Source organism: Oncorhynchus keta, chromosome 10 (genome assembly GCF_023373465.1).
Source record: "Oncorhynchus keta strain PuntledgeMale-10-30-2019 chromosome 10, Oket_V2, whole genome shotgun sequence".
Taxonomy (NCBI): Eukaryota; Metazoa; Chordata; class Actinopteri; order Salmoniformes; family Salmonidae; genus Oncorhynchus; species Oncorhynchus keta.
In genome coordinates, this window is record NC_068430.1 from 20,011,834 (window position 1) to 20,027,730 (window position 15,897).

The 15,897-nt window shown below is 39.1% G+C and overlaps 1 protein-coding gene across 7 annotated transcripts in view; it reads left to right on the top strand.

Annotated features, from left to right (window-relative positions):
* LOC118389636 (forkhead box protein P1-B) overlaps positions 1-15,897 on the top strand; it is a 245,979-nt gene that overhangs the window by 89,833 nt on the left and 140,249 nt on the right. For all 7 annotated transcript variants that reach the window (XM_052526631.1, XM_052526635.1, XM_052526629.1 and 4 more), the window contains one exon: positions 7,521-7,587. The gene's annotated coding sequence lies outside the window, so the exon portion shown is untranslated. The remainder of the gene's footprint in view (positions 1-7,520; positions 7,588-15,897) is intronic.

Consider the following 15,897-nt stretch of genomic DNA (forward strand, 5'->3'; position numbering starts at 1 on the left):
CTGTATACAGCTTTTCACTGTTATTTTACTGTTTTTCACTGCCATTTTACAGTTTTTCTTTTTTCCTTACTTATCTATCGTTTACCTAATACCTATTTTTTTTACTTAAAAATTGCACTGTTGGTTAGGGCTTGTAAGTAAGCATTTCACTGTAAGGTCTACTACACCTGTTGTATTCGGCGCACGTGACAAATAAACTTTGATTTTATTTGCTGTTTAGTTCATGGTATGATAAATGAACAGATCTGTGTAGAATGATGCAGCTAGCGTCACTGAGTGATCGAAACATGCTGATAGGCTTAAAGACAGTGAGTGAGGAAACTTCTATTGACAGACAGCCATCGAGTTGGGCATTATTTCACATTGGTAATGGCGTGTGAAAGTTCATTAATGACCTACCACAGAAGTAGCCACAGATATCGTTTTAAGCATGCTCAGAGTAATTAATGGAATAACTTTACTTTGTGGTAAATATTCATGAACTCTTCTTTTCTGTCAGAATGGTGTGAAGAGAGTGGAGAGTCTGTCCATTAGAAGGGCTGAAGAGCCACCCGGAGTGGATGTTGGGCTTTTTTGGGGGATTGTGTGCGTTTCAGTGGAGTGGTATTCATTCCTTTTTTGAACATGCGATCCTGCGGCCTAAAATAGTCCCAACCAATAATTAAAAACACAATACTGATGAATGTTTTGCATTTATCATGAAATACAGTGTGTTTATTATTACATCACAGAGACAACAATAATAAAGTGTATTTATTATTACATCACAGAGACAACAATAATACAGTGTATTTATTATTACATCACAGACAACAATAATACAGTGCATTTATTATTACATCACAGAGACAACAATAATACAGTGTATTTATTATTACAGCACAGAGACAACAATAATACAGTGTATTTATTATTACATCACAGAGAACAATAATACAGTGTATTTATTATTACATCACAGAGACAACAATAATACAGTGTATTTATTATTACATCACAGAGACAACAATAATACAGTGTATTTATTATTACAGCACAGAGACAACAATAATACAGTGTATTTATTATTACATCACAGAGACAACAATAATACAGTGTATTTATTATTACATCACAGAGGCAACAATAATGCAGTGTATTTATTATTACATCACAGAGACAACAATAATACAGTGTATTTATTATTACATCACAGAGACAACAATAATACAGTGTATTTATTATTACATCACAGAGACAACAATAATACAGTGTATTTATTATTACATCACAGAGACAACAATAATACAGTGTATTTATTATTACATCACAGAGACAACAATAATACAGTGTATTTATTATTACAGCACAGAGACAACAATAATACAGTGTATTTATTATTACATCACAGAGACAACAATAATACAGTGTATGTATTATTACATCACAGAGACAACAACAATACAGTGTATTTATTATTACATCACAGAGACAACAATAATGCAGTGTATTTATTATTACATCACAGAGGCAACAATAATGCAGTGTATTTATTATTACATCACAGAGACAACAATAATACAGTGTATTTATTATTACATCACAGAGACAACAATAATACAGTGTATTTATTATTACATCACAGAGACAACAATAATACAGTGTATTTATTATTACATCACAGAGACAACAATAATACAGTGTATTTATTATCACATCACAGAGACAACAATAATACAGTGTATTTATTATTACATCACAGAGACAACAATAATACAGTGTATGTATTATTACATCACAGAGACAACAATAATACAGTGCATTTATTATTACATCACAGAAGCAACAATAATACAGTGTATTTATTATTACATCACAGAGGCAACAATAATGCAGTGTATTTATTATTACATCACAGAGACAACAATAATACAGTGTATTTATTATTACATCACAGAGACAACAATAATACAGTGTATTTATTATTACATCACAGAGACAACAATAATACAGTGTATTTATTATTACATCACAGAGACAACAATAATACAGTGTATTTATTATTACATCACAGAGACAACAATAATACAGTGCATTTATTATTACATCACAGAGACAACAATAATACAGTGTATTTATTATTACAGCACAGAGACAACAATAATGCAGTGTATTTATTATTACATCACAGAGACAACAATAATACAGTGTATTTATTATTACATCATAGAGGCAACAATAATGCAGTGTATTTATTATTACATCACAGAGACAACAATAATACAGTGTATTTATTATTACATCACAGAGACAACAATAATACAGTGTATTTATTATTACATCACAGAGACAACAATAATACAGTGTATTTATTATTACATCACAGAGACAACAATAATACAGTGTATTTATTATTACATCACAGAGACAACAATAATACAGTGTATTTATTATTACAGCACAGAGACAACAATAATACAGTGTATTTATTATTACATCACAGAGACAACAATAATACAGTGTATGTATTATTACATCACAGAGACAACAATAATACAGTGTATTTATTATTACATCACAGAGACAACAATAATGCAGTGTATTTATTATTACATCACAGAGGCAACAATAATGCAGTGTATTTATTATTACATCACAGAGACAACAAAAATACAGTGTATTTATTATTACATCACAGAGACAACAATAATACAGTGTATTTATTATTACATCACAGCGGCAACAATTATGCAGTGTATTTATTATTACATCACAGAGGCAACAATAATACAGTGTATTTATTATTACATCACAGAGGCAACAATAATACAGTGTATTTATTATTACATCACAGAGGCAACAATAATAAAGTGTATTTATTAATTACATCACAGAGACAACAATAATACAGTGTATTTATTAATTACATCACAGAGGCAACAATAATGCAGTGTATTTATTATTACATCACAGAGAACAATAATACGGTGCATTTATTATTACATCACAGAGACAACAATAATGCAGTGTATTTATTATTACATCACAGAGACAACAATAATACAGTGCATTTATTATTACATCACAGAGGCAACAATAATAAAGTGTATTTATTAATTACATCACAGAGACAACAATAATACAGTGTATTTATTAATTACATCACAGAGGCAACAATAATGCAGTGTATTTATTATTACATCACAGAGGCAACAATAATACAGTGTATTTATTAATTACATCACAGAGGCAACAATAATACGGTGCATTTATTATTACATCACAGAGACAACAATAATGCAGTGTATTTATTATTACATCACAGAGACAACAATAATACAGTGTATTTATTAATTACATCACAGAGGCAACAATAATGCAGTGTATTTATTATTACATCACAGAGAACAATAATACGGTGCATTTATTATTACATCACAGAGGCAACTATTATGTTCATGTAGATGATGATGATGATAATTCTTATTTGTTGGTACAGCACAACATACAATGTAGGAACATATGCTTTTGAATCATCTCAGTTTTTCTGTGTCTGTATCTCTCTGTGTCTTTCCAGCGGATATGATAGGGCTAATACTGTATCTCTCTGTCTTTCCAGCGGATATGATAGGGCTAATACTGTATCTCTCTGTGTCTTTCCAGCGGATATGATAGGGCTAATACTGTATCTCTCTGTGTCTTTCCAGCGGATATGATAGGGCTAATACTGTATCTCTCTGTGTCTTTCCAGCGGATATGATAGGGCTAATACTGTATCTCTCTGTGTCTTTCCAGCGGATATGATAGGGCTAATACTGTATCTCTCTGTGTCTTTCCAGCGGATATGATAGGGCTAATACTGTATCTCTCTGTGTCTTTCCAGCGGATATGATAGGGCTAATACTGTATCTCTGTGTCTTTCCAGCGGATATGATAGGGCTAATACTGTATCTCTCTGTGTCTTTCCAGCGGATATGATAGGGCTAATACTGTATCTCTGTGTCTTTCCAGCGGATATGATAGGGCTAATACTGTATCTCTCTGTGTCTTTCCAGCGGATATGATAGGGCTAATACTGTATCTCTCTGTGTCTTTCCAGCGGATATGATAGGGCTAATACTGTATCTCTCTGTGTCTTTCCAGCGGATATGATAGGGCTAATACTGTATCTCTCTGTGTCTTTCCAGCGGATATGATAGGGCTAATACTGTATCTCTCTGTGTCTTTCCAGCGGATATGATAGGGCTAATACTGTAACTCCCTTGATGAACACTTTTGTTGTTCAACTGTTTTACCACTTCACACAAAATACCTAGCCATCTTTTCAACACTTTGGCAGCAAGCATTGTAAGATGCTCCTCAACTCTCTTTTGTCTTAGGAAATTGTTGCGTTTTGATTCATGTTCTCACTGAGTGTGCACATAAAACACCTGGGTGGCTAATCATCTCAATCAAGAGTTATTCTGTTCCCTGAAATCTCAATGTGGGAGTGTGTGATGGGCTCTACAAATCCAACTGGGCAGAGCAGCATGCTGTTGTTTATCCACACCATGGGTTCACTGTACCCCCACCACTCCAAACATTACTATTACTGCCACGTGCAGTTTTAAATTGACACAATTATCTATTTAGGTATTACAAGATGTGCATTGTATTGCACAGAGGGATAAAAAGCACCATCACAGCTGCTATCATAGTTTTGTTGTTTCTTTTTTCCCTCCAATACACATTTTCCGTCATTAAAGTGATGGAACATTTAACTAAATGGATGTTATGCATTGGGTAAACTCATTTAGTTCCCTGGGCCTTTTCAGGTGATAGGGATTAATGATGTTTAGTAGTATGAAACTGAAAATATCTGTCATTAGTCACCACTCGCTATTGATTTACCATGTCATTGATGATATGTTAATTGAAGTCTAATGAATCAGAATAATACGAGAGTGGTGTGGGAACAGTCCATTTTAAATGATTTTCGACCCTCGTCAAGTTCAAAGTGAGTTTAATGTTGACTAGTGTTTTCAACAAGGGCATTTACCAGATAATTAATGCTGTAACTGGGCAAGGTTCAGCCTCATGTGTTTTATCTAGGCACAGTCTGCTTTAGATAAACACTTTGGAGCTCCACAAATGCCTGGCCACAGCTTTGACTGCCAAATGTAAACTGTACAAAAGAACAGTGTGAGAGAGTTGGTATTTTTTCATATTTGGATATGCTTTAATGCTTTTATTCAAATGCTTCTGAGATATTGCCCCATAGTCACTTTTCCGTTTACCATAAAAATAAGATTTGATGTATTTTTTGGGGGGGGGTTGAGTGCTCAGTTTACAGTGCACACAGTGCATGCTGAACAGCTAGTGTGCTCCTGAGTCTAGAAAGACAGGCTTGCTCTTCCACCAGGTGGAGTCATCTTTGACATTTTTCTGATAGCGGCATCTGGCGCAAGGAATTAAAAAAATTAACTTTCTTTTAATAATTTTCTTTTAACAACTTCATTGTTAGTCTTATCGTCCTCAACGGCTACAGTATAGTGAATGATTGTGCTGATCAACCAGATGGAAATGAGGAGATGCGGTAGACAATAAGGCTAGGATAGCTATGTACATGCACTAGTATACTCTGTGCACTCGGTAAGTATTCAGACCCCTTGACTTTTTCCACATTTTGTTACGTTACTGCCTTATTCTAAAATGTATTTAATTGTTTTTTTTTCTCCCTCATCAATCTACACACAATACCCCATAATGACACATTTGTAATTTAGCAAATGTATTAAAAATAAAAAACGGAAATATCACATTTACATAAGTATTCAGACGCTTTACTCAGTACTTTGTTGAAGCACCTTTGGCAGCGATTATAGACTTGAGTCTTCTTGCGTATGACGCTATAAGCTTGGCACACTTGTATTTGGGGCGTTTCTCCCATTCTTCTCTGCTGATCTTCTCAAGCTTTGTCAGGTTGAATGGGGAGTGTTGCTGCACAGCTATATTCAGGTCTTTCCAGAGATATTCGATCAGGTCCGGGCTCAGGCTGGGCCACTCAAGGACATTCAGAGAATTGTCCTGAAGCCACTCCTGCATTGTCTTGGCTGTGTGCTTTGGGTCGTTGTCCTGTTGGAAGGTGAACCTTTGTCCCAATCTGATGTCCTGAGCACTCTGGAGGTTTTCATCAAGGATCTCTCTGTACTTTGCTCCGTTTCTTTAATTTTTTATTTTTTTTAACCTTTATTTAACTAGGCAAGTCAGTTAAGAACAGATTCTTATTTTCAATGACGGCCTAGGAACAGTGGGTTAACTGCCTGTTCAGGGGCAGAATGACAGATTTGTACCTTGTCAGCTCGGGGATATGAACTTGCAACCTTTCGGTTACTAGTCCAATGCTCTAACCACTAGGCTACCCTGCCGCCCCGTTCATCTTTCCCTCGAGCCTGACTCGTCTCTCAGTCCCTGCCACTGAAAATCTTTCCCACAGCATGATGCTGCCACCACCGTGCTTCACCGTAGGGATGGTGCCAGGTTTCCTCCAAACGCAAGGCTTGGCATTCAGGCCAAAGAGTTCACTGTTGGTTTCATCAGACCAGAAAATCTTATTTCTCATAGTCTGAGTCCTTTAGGTGCCTTTTGGCAAACTCCAAGTGGGCTGTCATGTGCCTTTTACTGAGGAGTGTCTTCCGTCTACCCACTCTACCATAATGGACTGATTTGTGGAGTGCTGCAGAGATTGTTGTCCTTCTGGAAGTTCCTCCCATCTCCAAATAGGAACTCTGGAGCTCTGTCAGAGTGACCATCGGGTTCTTGGTCACCTCCTTGACCAAGGCCCTTCTCCCCCGATTGCTCAGTTTGGCTGGGTGGCAAGCTCTAGGAAGAGTCTTGGTGGTTCCAAACTTCTTCCATTTAAGAATGATGGAGGCCACTGTGTTCTTGGGGACCTTCAATTCTGCAGAAATGTGTTGGTACCCTTCCCCAGATCTGTGCCTCAACACAATCTTGTCTCGGAGCTCTACAGACAATTCCTTCGACCTCATGGCTTGGTTTTTGCTCTGACATGCACTGTCAACTGTGGGACCTTATATAGACAGGTGTGCCTTTCCAAATCATGTTGAATCAATTAAATTTGCCACAGGTGGACAATCAATGAGTATATTTTAGAATAAGACTGTAACGTAATAAGGGAGGATCTGAAGTCTTTCCAAAGGCACTGTATGTCAATGCTTGATAAATGTCCAAAGAAAGATTGCTGACACCATTAAAAGGAAAGACAAACAAAAACATCAGGAAAGAAATACAAAAATGTATTATTTCTTAATATGTGTGTTACACATTCCAGGAAGAAGTGTGTTACCCATACCCAATATTTGTGTAATTGTGATCAATCCTGTTGAGCGGGCTCATACTGCAAGTAGTATTATTAATAAACATAGATTTTGTCTGTTTTTCTTTCAGCGATTCTGTTTTGGTGATTGCTGATGGCAAATGCTGTAGTTAGTTGCAGTGATTATTGAATAACAACCTCTAATTCCCATGTCCTCTGTCTGCAGGGCAAGGAGGCTGAAGTCACTACGCTGGAACTGAAGATTGCTTTAAACGAGCAAGTCATTGTAGAAGGTAAACACACGATTATTCATTAGACTCCAATCTCAGTGTGAGGGTGAATGTTGTATCGGATTGGCTTAATAAATAACCTGATGCAGTACGGTTGCCTTGGTTGTACGTTTGTTGAAACTAAAACCTTGCTCCGAAAGTTCACTATCAAACACCAGAAAATGTACACACAGACAGACTGTAAGTGTTGAAATATCTCATCATGATCATGATACTGTGTGATGAATCTATGTATGATTTATTGTAGTTGATGTTATACAGCACAGTTTGTTCTGTAGCAGAAGAGGTCTGTTGTGTGTAGTGGACTTCTGCCTGTAGAGAGAACATATTTTAGCATGCAAGTACAGGTAGGTACATGTAGTAGTTAAGGTTTATGGACTCCCCGAGGGGCATTTTACCTAGAAGGGTTATTGGCATGGATTTTCTCTTCTCCCCCTCATTTCCCCTCAACACTGTGCCTCTGTCATGATATAGGGTCAAAGTTCCTCTTAAGAAACAGTAGATTAATACATGGTTACATATCTACTGGTTATTTAGCCGTTGGAATCTCCATCTCTTGGTGGATCAGTGTGGTTCTTTATGTGTGTTTGTGTATGTATGTGTGTGTGTGTGCTCCTCACACCCTTCTCCGTATCTAAATGTGCTGGGGCCCCAGGATGTAAGCAGGCAGGCTTGAGTGATCCAGTGGGGAGAGGTGGGGGTGTTAACACGTCAGGAGCTCTAGGCTTCAGAGGAGCAGTGTGTCTGTGTTCTGTCTCTCACAGCCCTGTAGACAGTGATGGGCTTTAACATCCCAGCCCCTCAGCTCACAGCTAACGGCAGGGGCACAAACCCCTGCAGGTTTACTCCCATAGACTCTTAACAGGGAGATGCCAAACTACCTCGATAATATTATGTTGTCACTAATCAATATAGGCCAACACTACATAGAATTGAGGGGTCTTAATTGTCCTTCAGGGTGTGAGTGACGAAGTTAAGAAAATGAGATTGAAGGCTTTTTGTATTTGTGGAAATTGAGAGATAACAGAATAGGTTCATCAACGGTTGGAAATGTTCCTGTGTTCAGTTCAGAGGGGATTCATAACTCTTTCATTTGTGTGGGTTGATCAGAGCAGGAGGTGTGTTGTGTTTCCCCTGCCTGTGCTATCATTCCAGCGTGCTAAACAGCCATATACTCGTCTCTGTTTGAATTCAGCCAATCACTTCTCCATTTGGAAAAAAAGGCAACTGTGGGTTGAAGGGTAAAAAATGTACCTGAGTGCATTCTCTGTGTAGTCTTCTGAAGCAGGTCCTCTCTAGGCCCACAGCACAGCTGATTTCTCCAGATGTAAGATCAGGACTTAAATCTTTCAAATTATTGTGTAATTAATGTTAATGTGCCAAAATCAGCCTAATTATTTACACAACTTTCCAATGCGATTTTGATTGCTTTGTTAATGCAGAAATCCCTGTGGCAGTTTATAGGATTACCATGCTTCAGTCTCTAAAGGCATTTTGAGATGCAATGGAGTTGAAAATGGTATGCATTGTTATTTTGAGAAACGGTATGCATTGTGTGATTGTACAGTTGTGTATGTGTTTGTTAGTGCTCATGTATGTATGTTTGCACATGCTCATATTTTCTTTATTTGTTAAAGGGATTATGAACTATAGCAGCCTGACAAAGGGTTGGATTTCAGTAAGGATGGCTCTTGGCCAGATAGTTTAATTATCATTGTGCTGAATAATGCTACAGTTGTAGGATATTAATTTGATCACTCTTTTGTTGCTGAAAATTTGCAAGAAATGCAGATGAGCTTTGTGATTTACATAAATTCACTGAAAACCCACACTAACACACGGTTATACATTTTTTACAGTATTACACTTTTCATGTAGCCTACTTTTGGCCAGCTAATAGTCTAACCACCGAACAAGCAACATTATGGACTAAACATTAATATCCTGTTGCTGCAGGTTTATTTTACTGTGACAATATAGGTCAGATTAAGATCCTACATCTGTAGGTTCATATAATGCACTATACAGGTCTTAGTTTCTCTTCCAATTTACTCATATGTTGGTGATGCTTAAGTCAACAGACGAATGCCTATTCCAGGAAGAAGTTCTCCCTCAGAACATCAGTATGTGTTTCTATTTTACAGTGCCTTGCGAAAGTATTCGGCCCCCTTGAACTTTGCGACCTTTTGCCACATTTCAGGCTTCAAACATAAAGATATAAAACTGTATTTTTTTTTGAATAATCAACAACAAGTGGGACACAATCATGAAGTGGAACGACATTTATTGGATATTTCAAACTTTTTTAACAAATCAAAAACTGAAAAATTGGGCGTGCAAAATTATTCAGCTCCCTTAAGTTAATACTTTGTAGCGCCACCTTTTGCTGCGATTACAGCTGTAAGTCGCTTGGGGTATGTCTCTATCAGTTTTGCACATCGAGAGACTGAAATTTTTTCCCATTCCTCCTTGCAAAACAGCTTCGAGCTCAGTGAGGTTGGATGGAGAGCATTTGTGAACAGCAGTTTTTAGTTCTTTCCACAGATTCTCGATTGGATTCAGGTCTGGACTTTGACTTGGCCATTCTAACACCTGGATATGTTTATTTTTTAACCATTCCATTGTAGATTTTGCTTTATGTTTTGGATCATTGTCTTGTTGGAAGACAAATCTCCGTCCCAGTCTCAGGTCTTTTGCAGACTCCATTAGGTTTTCTTCCAGAATTGTCCTGTATTTGGCTCCATCCATCTTCCCATCAATTTTAACCATCTTCCCTGTCCCTGCTGAAGAAAAGCAGGCCCAAACCATGATGCTGCCACCACCATGTTTGACAGCGGGGATGGTGTGTTCTGGGTGATGAGCTGTGTTGCTTTTACGCCAAACATAACGTTTTGCATTGTTGCCAAAAAGTTCAATTTTGGTTTCATCTGACCAGAGCACCTTCTTCCACATGTTTGCTGTGTCTCTCATGTGGCTTGTGGCAAACTTTAAACAACACTTTTTATGGATATCTTTAAGAAATGGCTTTCTTCTTGCCACTCTTCCATAAAGGCCAGATTTGTGCAATATACGACTGATTGTTGTCCTATGGACAGAGTCTCCCACCTCAGCTGTAGATCTCTGCAGTTCATCCAGAGTGATCATGGCCCTCTTGGCTGCATCTCTCATCAGTCTTCTCCTTGTATGAGCTGAAAGTTTAGAGGGACGGCCAGGTCTTGGTAGATTTGCAGTGGTCTGATACTCCTTCCATTTCAATATTATCGCTTGCACAGTGCTCCTTGGGATGTTTAAAGCTTGGGAAATATTTTTGTATCCAAATCCGGCTTTAAACTTCTTCACAACAGTATCTCGGACCTGCCTGGTGTGTTCCTTGTTCTTCATTATGCTCTCTGCGCTTTTAACGGACCTCTGAGACTATCACAGTGCAGGTGCATTTATACGGAGACTTGATTACACACAGGTGGATTGTATTTATCATCATTAGTCATTTAGGTCAACATTGGATCATTCAGAGATCCTCACTGAACTTCTGGAGAGAGTTTGCTGCACTGAAAGTAAAAGGGCTGAATAATTTTGCACGCCCAATTTTTCAGTTTTTGATTTGTTAAAAAGGTTTGAAGTATCCAAAAAATGTCGTTCCACTTCATGATTGTGTCCCACTTGTTGTTGATTCTTCACAAAAAAATACAGTTTTATATCTTTATGTTTGAAGCCTGCAATGTGGCAAAAGGTCGCAAAGTTCAAGGGGGCCGAATACTTTCGCAAGGCACTGTAGATTCCTTTTAAATGCACTTGTCTCCGTTTGAACTTCATTTGAATTTCATACTCAAACAGAAGGAAGAACATATCATGCCAACGGTTGCTTGCTCGTATTACTCGCTACGCTGCTGTTATTTTGAGTGGCTTTGAAGATCACAGTCAAGTTACTATGCTAATCTACAGCTTTTTATAGGAGTATTAAGGATAAAAAGTGAATTCATGAGTCCGGCTGTCACGTATACTCCCTCTCCGGCCTCTAGGTCATTAGGCTGCTGATTATCCCACACACCTGTTACCATCGTCAAGCGCACCAGCGCCTCATGAGACTCACCTGGACTCCATCACCTCCTTGATGATCTTCCCTATATCTGTCACTCCCTTTGGTTCTTTCCTCAGATGTTATTGACTCTGTTTCATGTCAGTGCATTGTTTGTGTTTCGTGGTTATTGTTTTGTTTATTTATTAAAACACTCACTTCCTGCACTTGCTTCCCGACTCTCAGCGCACTCGTTACAGAATAACACCTCACCTAAGGGAAGCATCAGGGAGTGTTTTTTTTATATATTTTTTTTTGTGTCAGTGTAAATGACGTCGGGTCCGGGAGCCGCTTCAGGCTCTTATACCTCAGCCAGATCGCCAGGCTCCCCTGCCAAATTACCAGGCTCCCCTGCCTCCGCCGTCTCGTCGGGCTTTCATGCCTTGCCGGATCGCCAGGCTCCCCTGCCTCCACCGGCTGGTCAGGCTCATGCCTCAGCCGGATCGCCAGGTTCCCCTGCCTCAGTCAGTCAGTCAGGTTCCGGCGCCCCAGCCGGCTCGACAGGTTCCGGCGCCCCAGCCAGCTCGACAGGTTCCCGCGCTTCAGTCCTCTGCTGATCCCCGGGTTCGTCCCCTTTGTTGGCATCCTGCGGCTGGAGCCAGGGAGGGGGTATTGTCACGTAAACTCCCTCTCTGGCCTCTAGGTCATCAGGCTGCTGATTATCCCGCACACCTGTCACCATAGTCAAGCGCACCAGCGCCTCATGACAACTTCCTGGACTCCATCACCTCCTTGATTATCTTCCCTATATCTGGTTCTTTCCTGAGGTGTTATTGACTCTGTTTCATGTTTGTGTTTCGTGGTTATTGTTTTGTTTATTTACTAAAACACTCACTCCCTGTACTTGCTTCCCGACTCTCAGCTCACTTGTTTCACCGGCCAAAGAAAGGTTGCATATAGATTTGTGTTGGGAAGAAGAAAGCTCATATAATAGTTCTCTTGACTGCATTTATTGCTTACTTTAAAAAGTAATTTATTTATATCAGCATCAAGCTGAAAATTGCCATACGGGTATTAGGGTTGGTAAGCTTCTAATTCTGTGGCATTTACAGCTGGCTGTGTTTCCATGCATTTATAACACTTTGATTCTTAAAGAGTTTCTTTAATCGCTTTTGCCGAGCTCTGAACATAATAAACAACTTGCTGTTGCTAAAGTGCCACATGGGGGAGATTGCTAACAAGAAAGTTAAACGTTTATGCCACTAGCAGTTTTGTCACAGTGCTGTTCATGTTCTCTAACTACTGTAATCTACTCTCAGTGCTTGGCTGCAGTAGTTAAAAACAGTGACAGGCAAAATAGCTGCGAGGTGGCTTCTCTAGTCTAGCTGTTGGAAAATGAAATGTTATCATGATAGGTACAAAGACATTTCAATGGAGACCAACATAAAAAGCAAGACTGGGTTTTATTTGTTCCAGTTTATCTAGATCACAGGATATGTCAGCACCTACTAAACACTGTCTTCTCTCTATCCCCAGTCACAGCACAGCAGCTCCTATCAGAATGGGCTTTGGGATATACTGTATCTAGGCTCTTCATTGTCTGGCTAAACAGGTTACATAGGTAAATGTATGCTTTATTCAGAATGAAGTATTTCATAGAGAATAGAGCAACATTCTTTTCTCTTGTCATTTCCTGCGCTTTCATGTGAATTATCTTGTAAAGTAGAAAGGTTTGTACTGATAGTGTTATCACCAATGTGTTATCTTGAAGCTACTTAAAATACCTTTTGGGGGAAAGTGTGTTTGGCAAGTTTCAATCTATTTTTCTATCAGCATCACACAGACATATTTTTATTTTTCGTGGTTTGGAACATATTGATGGATGTATAAATTCAGCACTGTCTGGGAGAGTGAAGGCCTTTGATGTCAAGCTGCTACCAGGTGCAGACGTGTAACATGACAGAATCTTTGTGTGAGATTGACTGAGGCGACAGCAGTAAGCAAATTCCATCCGCAGATGAGTTGTCTTACAGAGACATGAAAAGAAAATCACAAAAGTGAAAGAGTGTGTCAAATCTCCTGAAGGCTTTGACTTTGGCCTGCTCTTCCCGCTTCAAAATGTGAAATTGTATTAATCATCAAAATTACTACCTATAACTTTTTTTGGGGAGAGGGTCAAGGCCAGCAACTACCATATTGATATGGTACTCAAGGACATTCAGAGACTTGTCCCGAAGCCACTCCTGCATTGTCTTGGCTGTGTGCTTAGGGTTGTTGTTCTGTTGGAAGGTGAACCATCGCCCCAGTCTGAGGTCCTGAGCGCTCTGGAGCAGGTTTTCATCGAGGTTCTCTCTGTACATTGCTCTGTTCATCTTTCCTTCGATCCTGACTTGTCTCCCAGTCCCTGCCGCTGAAGAACATCCCCACAGCATGATACTGCCACCACCATGCTTACCTTGTAGGGATGGTGCCAGGTTTCCTCCAGACGTGACACTTGGAATTCAGGCCAAAGAGTTCAATCTTGGTTTAATCAGACCAGAGCATTTTGTTTCTCATGGTCTGAGAGTCATTTAGGTGCCTTTAGGAAAACTCCAAGCGACCTGTCATGTGCCTTTTACTGAGGAGTGGCTTCCATCTGGCCGCTCTACCATAAAGGACTGATTAGTTGCAGAGGTGGTTGTCCATCTGGAAGTTCCTCCCATCTCCACAGAGGAACTCTGGAGCTCTGTCAGAGTGACCTGAGCTCAATTTCGAGTCTCATAGCAAAGCGTCTGAATAATTATGTTTACAAGGTATTTCTGGTTTTTATTTGAAGTACATTTGCAAAAATGTCTAAAAACCTGTTTTTGTTTGTCATTATGGGGTACTGTGTGTTGATTGAATAAGAAAACATGAATTTATCCATTTTAGTATAAGGCTGTAACGTAACAAAATGTGGAAAAAGAGCATATGGAAGAAGTTATGTTTTTGTTGCACTGAATGTATGGCGTTGCAGTTAGATGTTACATTTTGGTTGCTTGTGCTCGCTGAACTGTTAGACTAGGGTTGTCTAGACACTTTCAACAGCCGCAATGTCTTAGTAAGCCTGGGACGTCTGGGATGCAAAACTTGGTTTGGCTGGGCTTGGGTGTTGGCTACAAACAAACACTTGAGTAACTTGGCCCTTGTTGAGGTAGCAGTGGGCTACCATGAATGGATTGAGAAAGCATGGGCTTCAGTATGGGTATTGTTTTCCAGACTGTGGCCATGCCTTCTCTTTAACCCCGAGAAGATAGAGCAATAACCAGAGCCGTGACTCGGAGTAAAAGGAGAGGAGAACAAGTGACCACTGAAACCGAAAGTAGAATGAGTGTTACATTACATTCAAATAGCACTACATGCTGTTTTGATTAGTGAGAAATGGAACCCTCCAACCTAGACATATTAAATCATATTCCTTTTTGATTTAATTCGACTGGAAGTTTGCCAAACTGCTCTAATTCACGTCATACATCTTTGCCAATTAGGTTTTCCTCTTGTTCCCCTTGTTGGATCGTCAAATAAATTAGAATGTTAAAATATTTAAAATGTTGAATTAAATTTAGACAGTTAAAAGACGCTCATGAAGCGGAACACTTTTTTGAGAGGGAGTGGAAAGCTTTTTCATTCAAGATGGGAGTTTATTTAATGCAATCCAACAAGAAAGGTGGAGACATTTTTAAACATATATTTATTTATTGGGATTTGCACTGGTTTCAGTCTTGGCTCCTATGTTGTTTTGATAAATAAAGTCTCTCTGGTCTAGCAGTAAAAGTACAGGACCATACAGAGCCCTGAAAACAGGAATGACAAACACCATTAGCTAAAAAATGTCCATCTCTTTGCAACTATGTTATTGTTTACTTTACCATACACGTCCTAATATGGTTACCTCCCTGTTAAAGCAGCCCAGCACAGACCCGAGGGGCCCTCGCAGGGAGACGCTTTTAACTGCCACTTAGACAATAAGAAACAAATGTCACAGCTCTGCAAAAATGCCCAGCTTTCACAGCCTTGCAATACTCAACCTTCCATGGTGCTTGGCTCAGGCTACTCTGTGATATTTATCCACTTTCTCCTGTTACCCATCGCTGTGCCCTCTCACTATCCCCCCGCCAGCCTGTCTCCCTTACACTCTCTTGTGCTAGCTCTCTCTATCTCTCTCTCTTTATGACTCTGTCTATCTTTCTATCCATCTCTTTCCCTGTCTCTGTGTTAGCTGTTTGGAGCTTGACTGATCTGTCTCTGTTTGCCTTGTTTAGTTATTTATCGGGGGATAA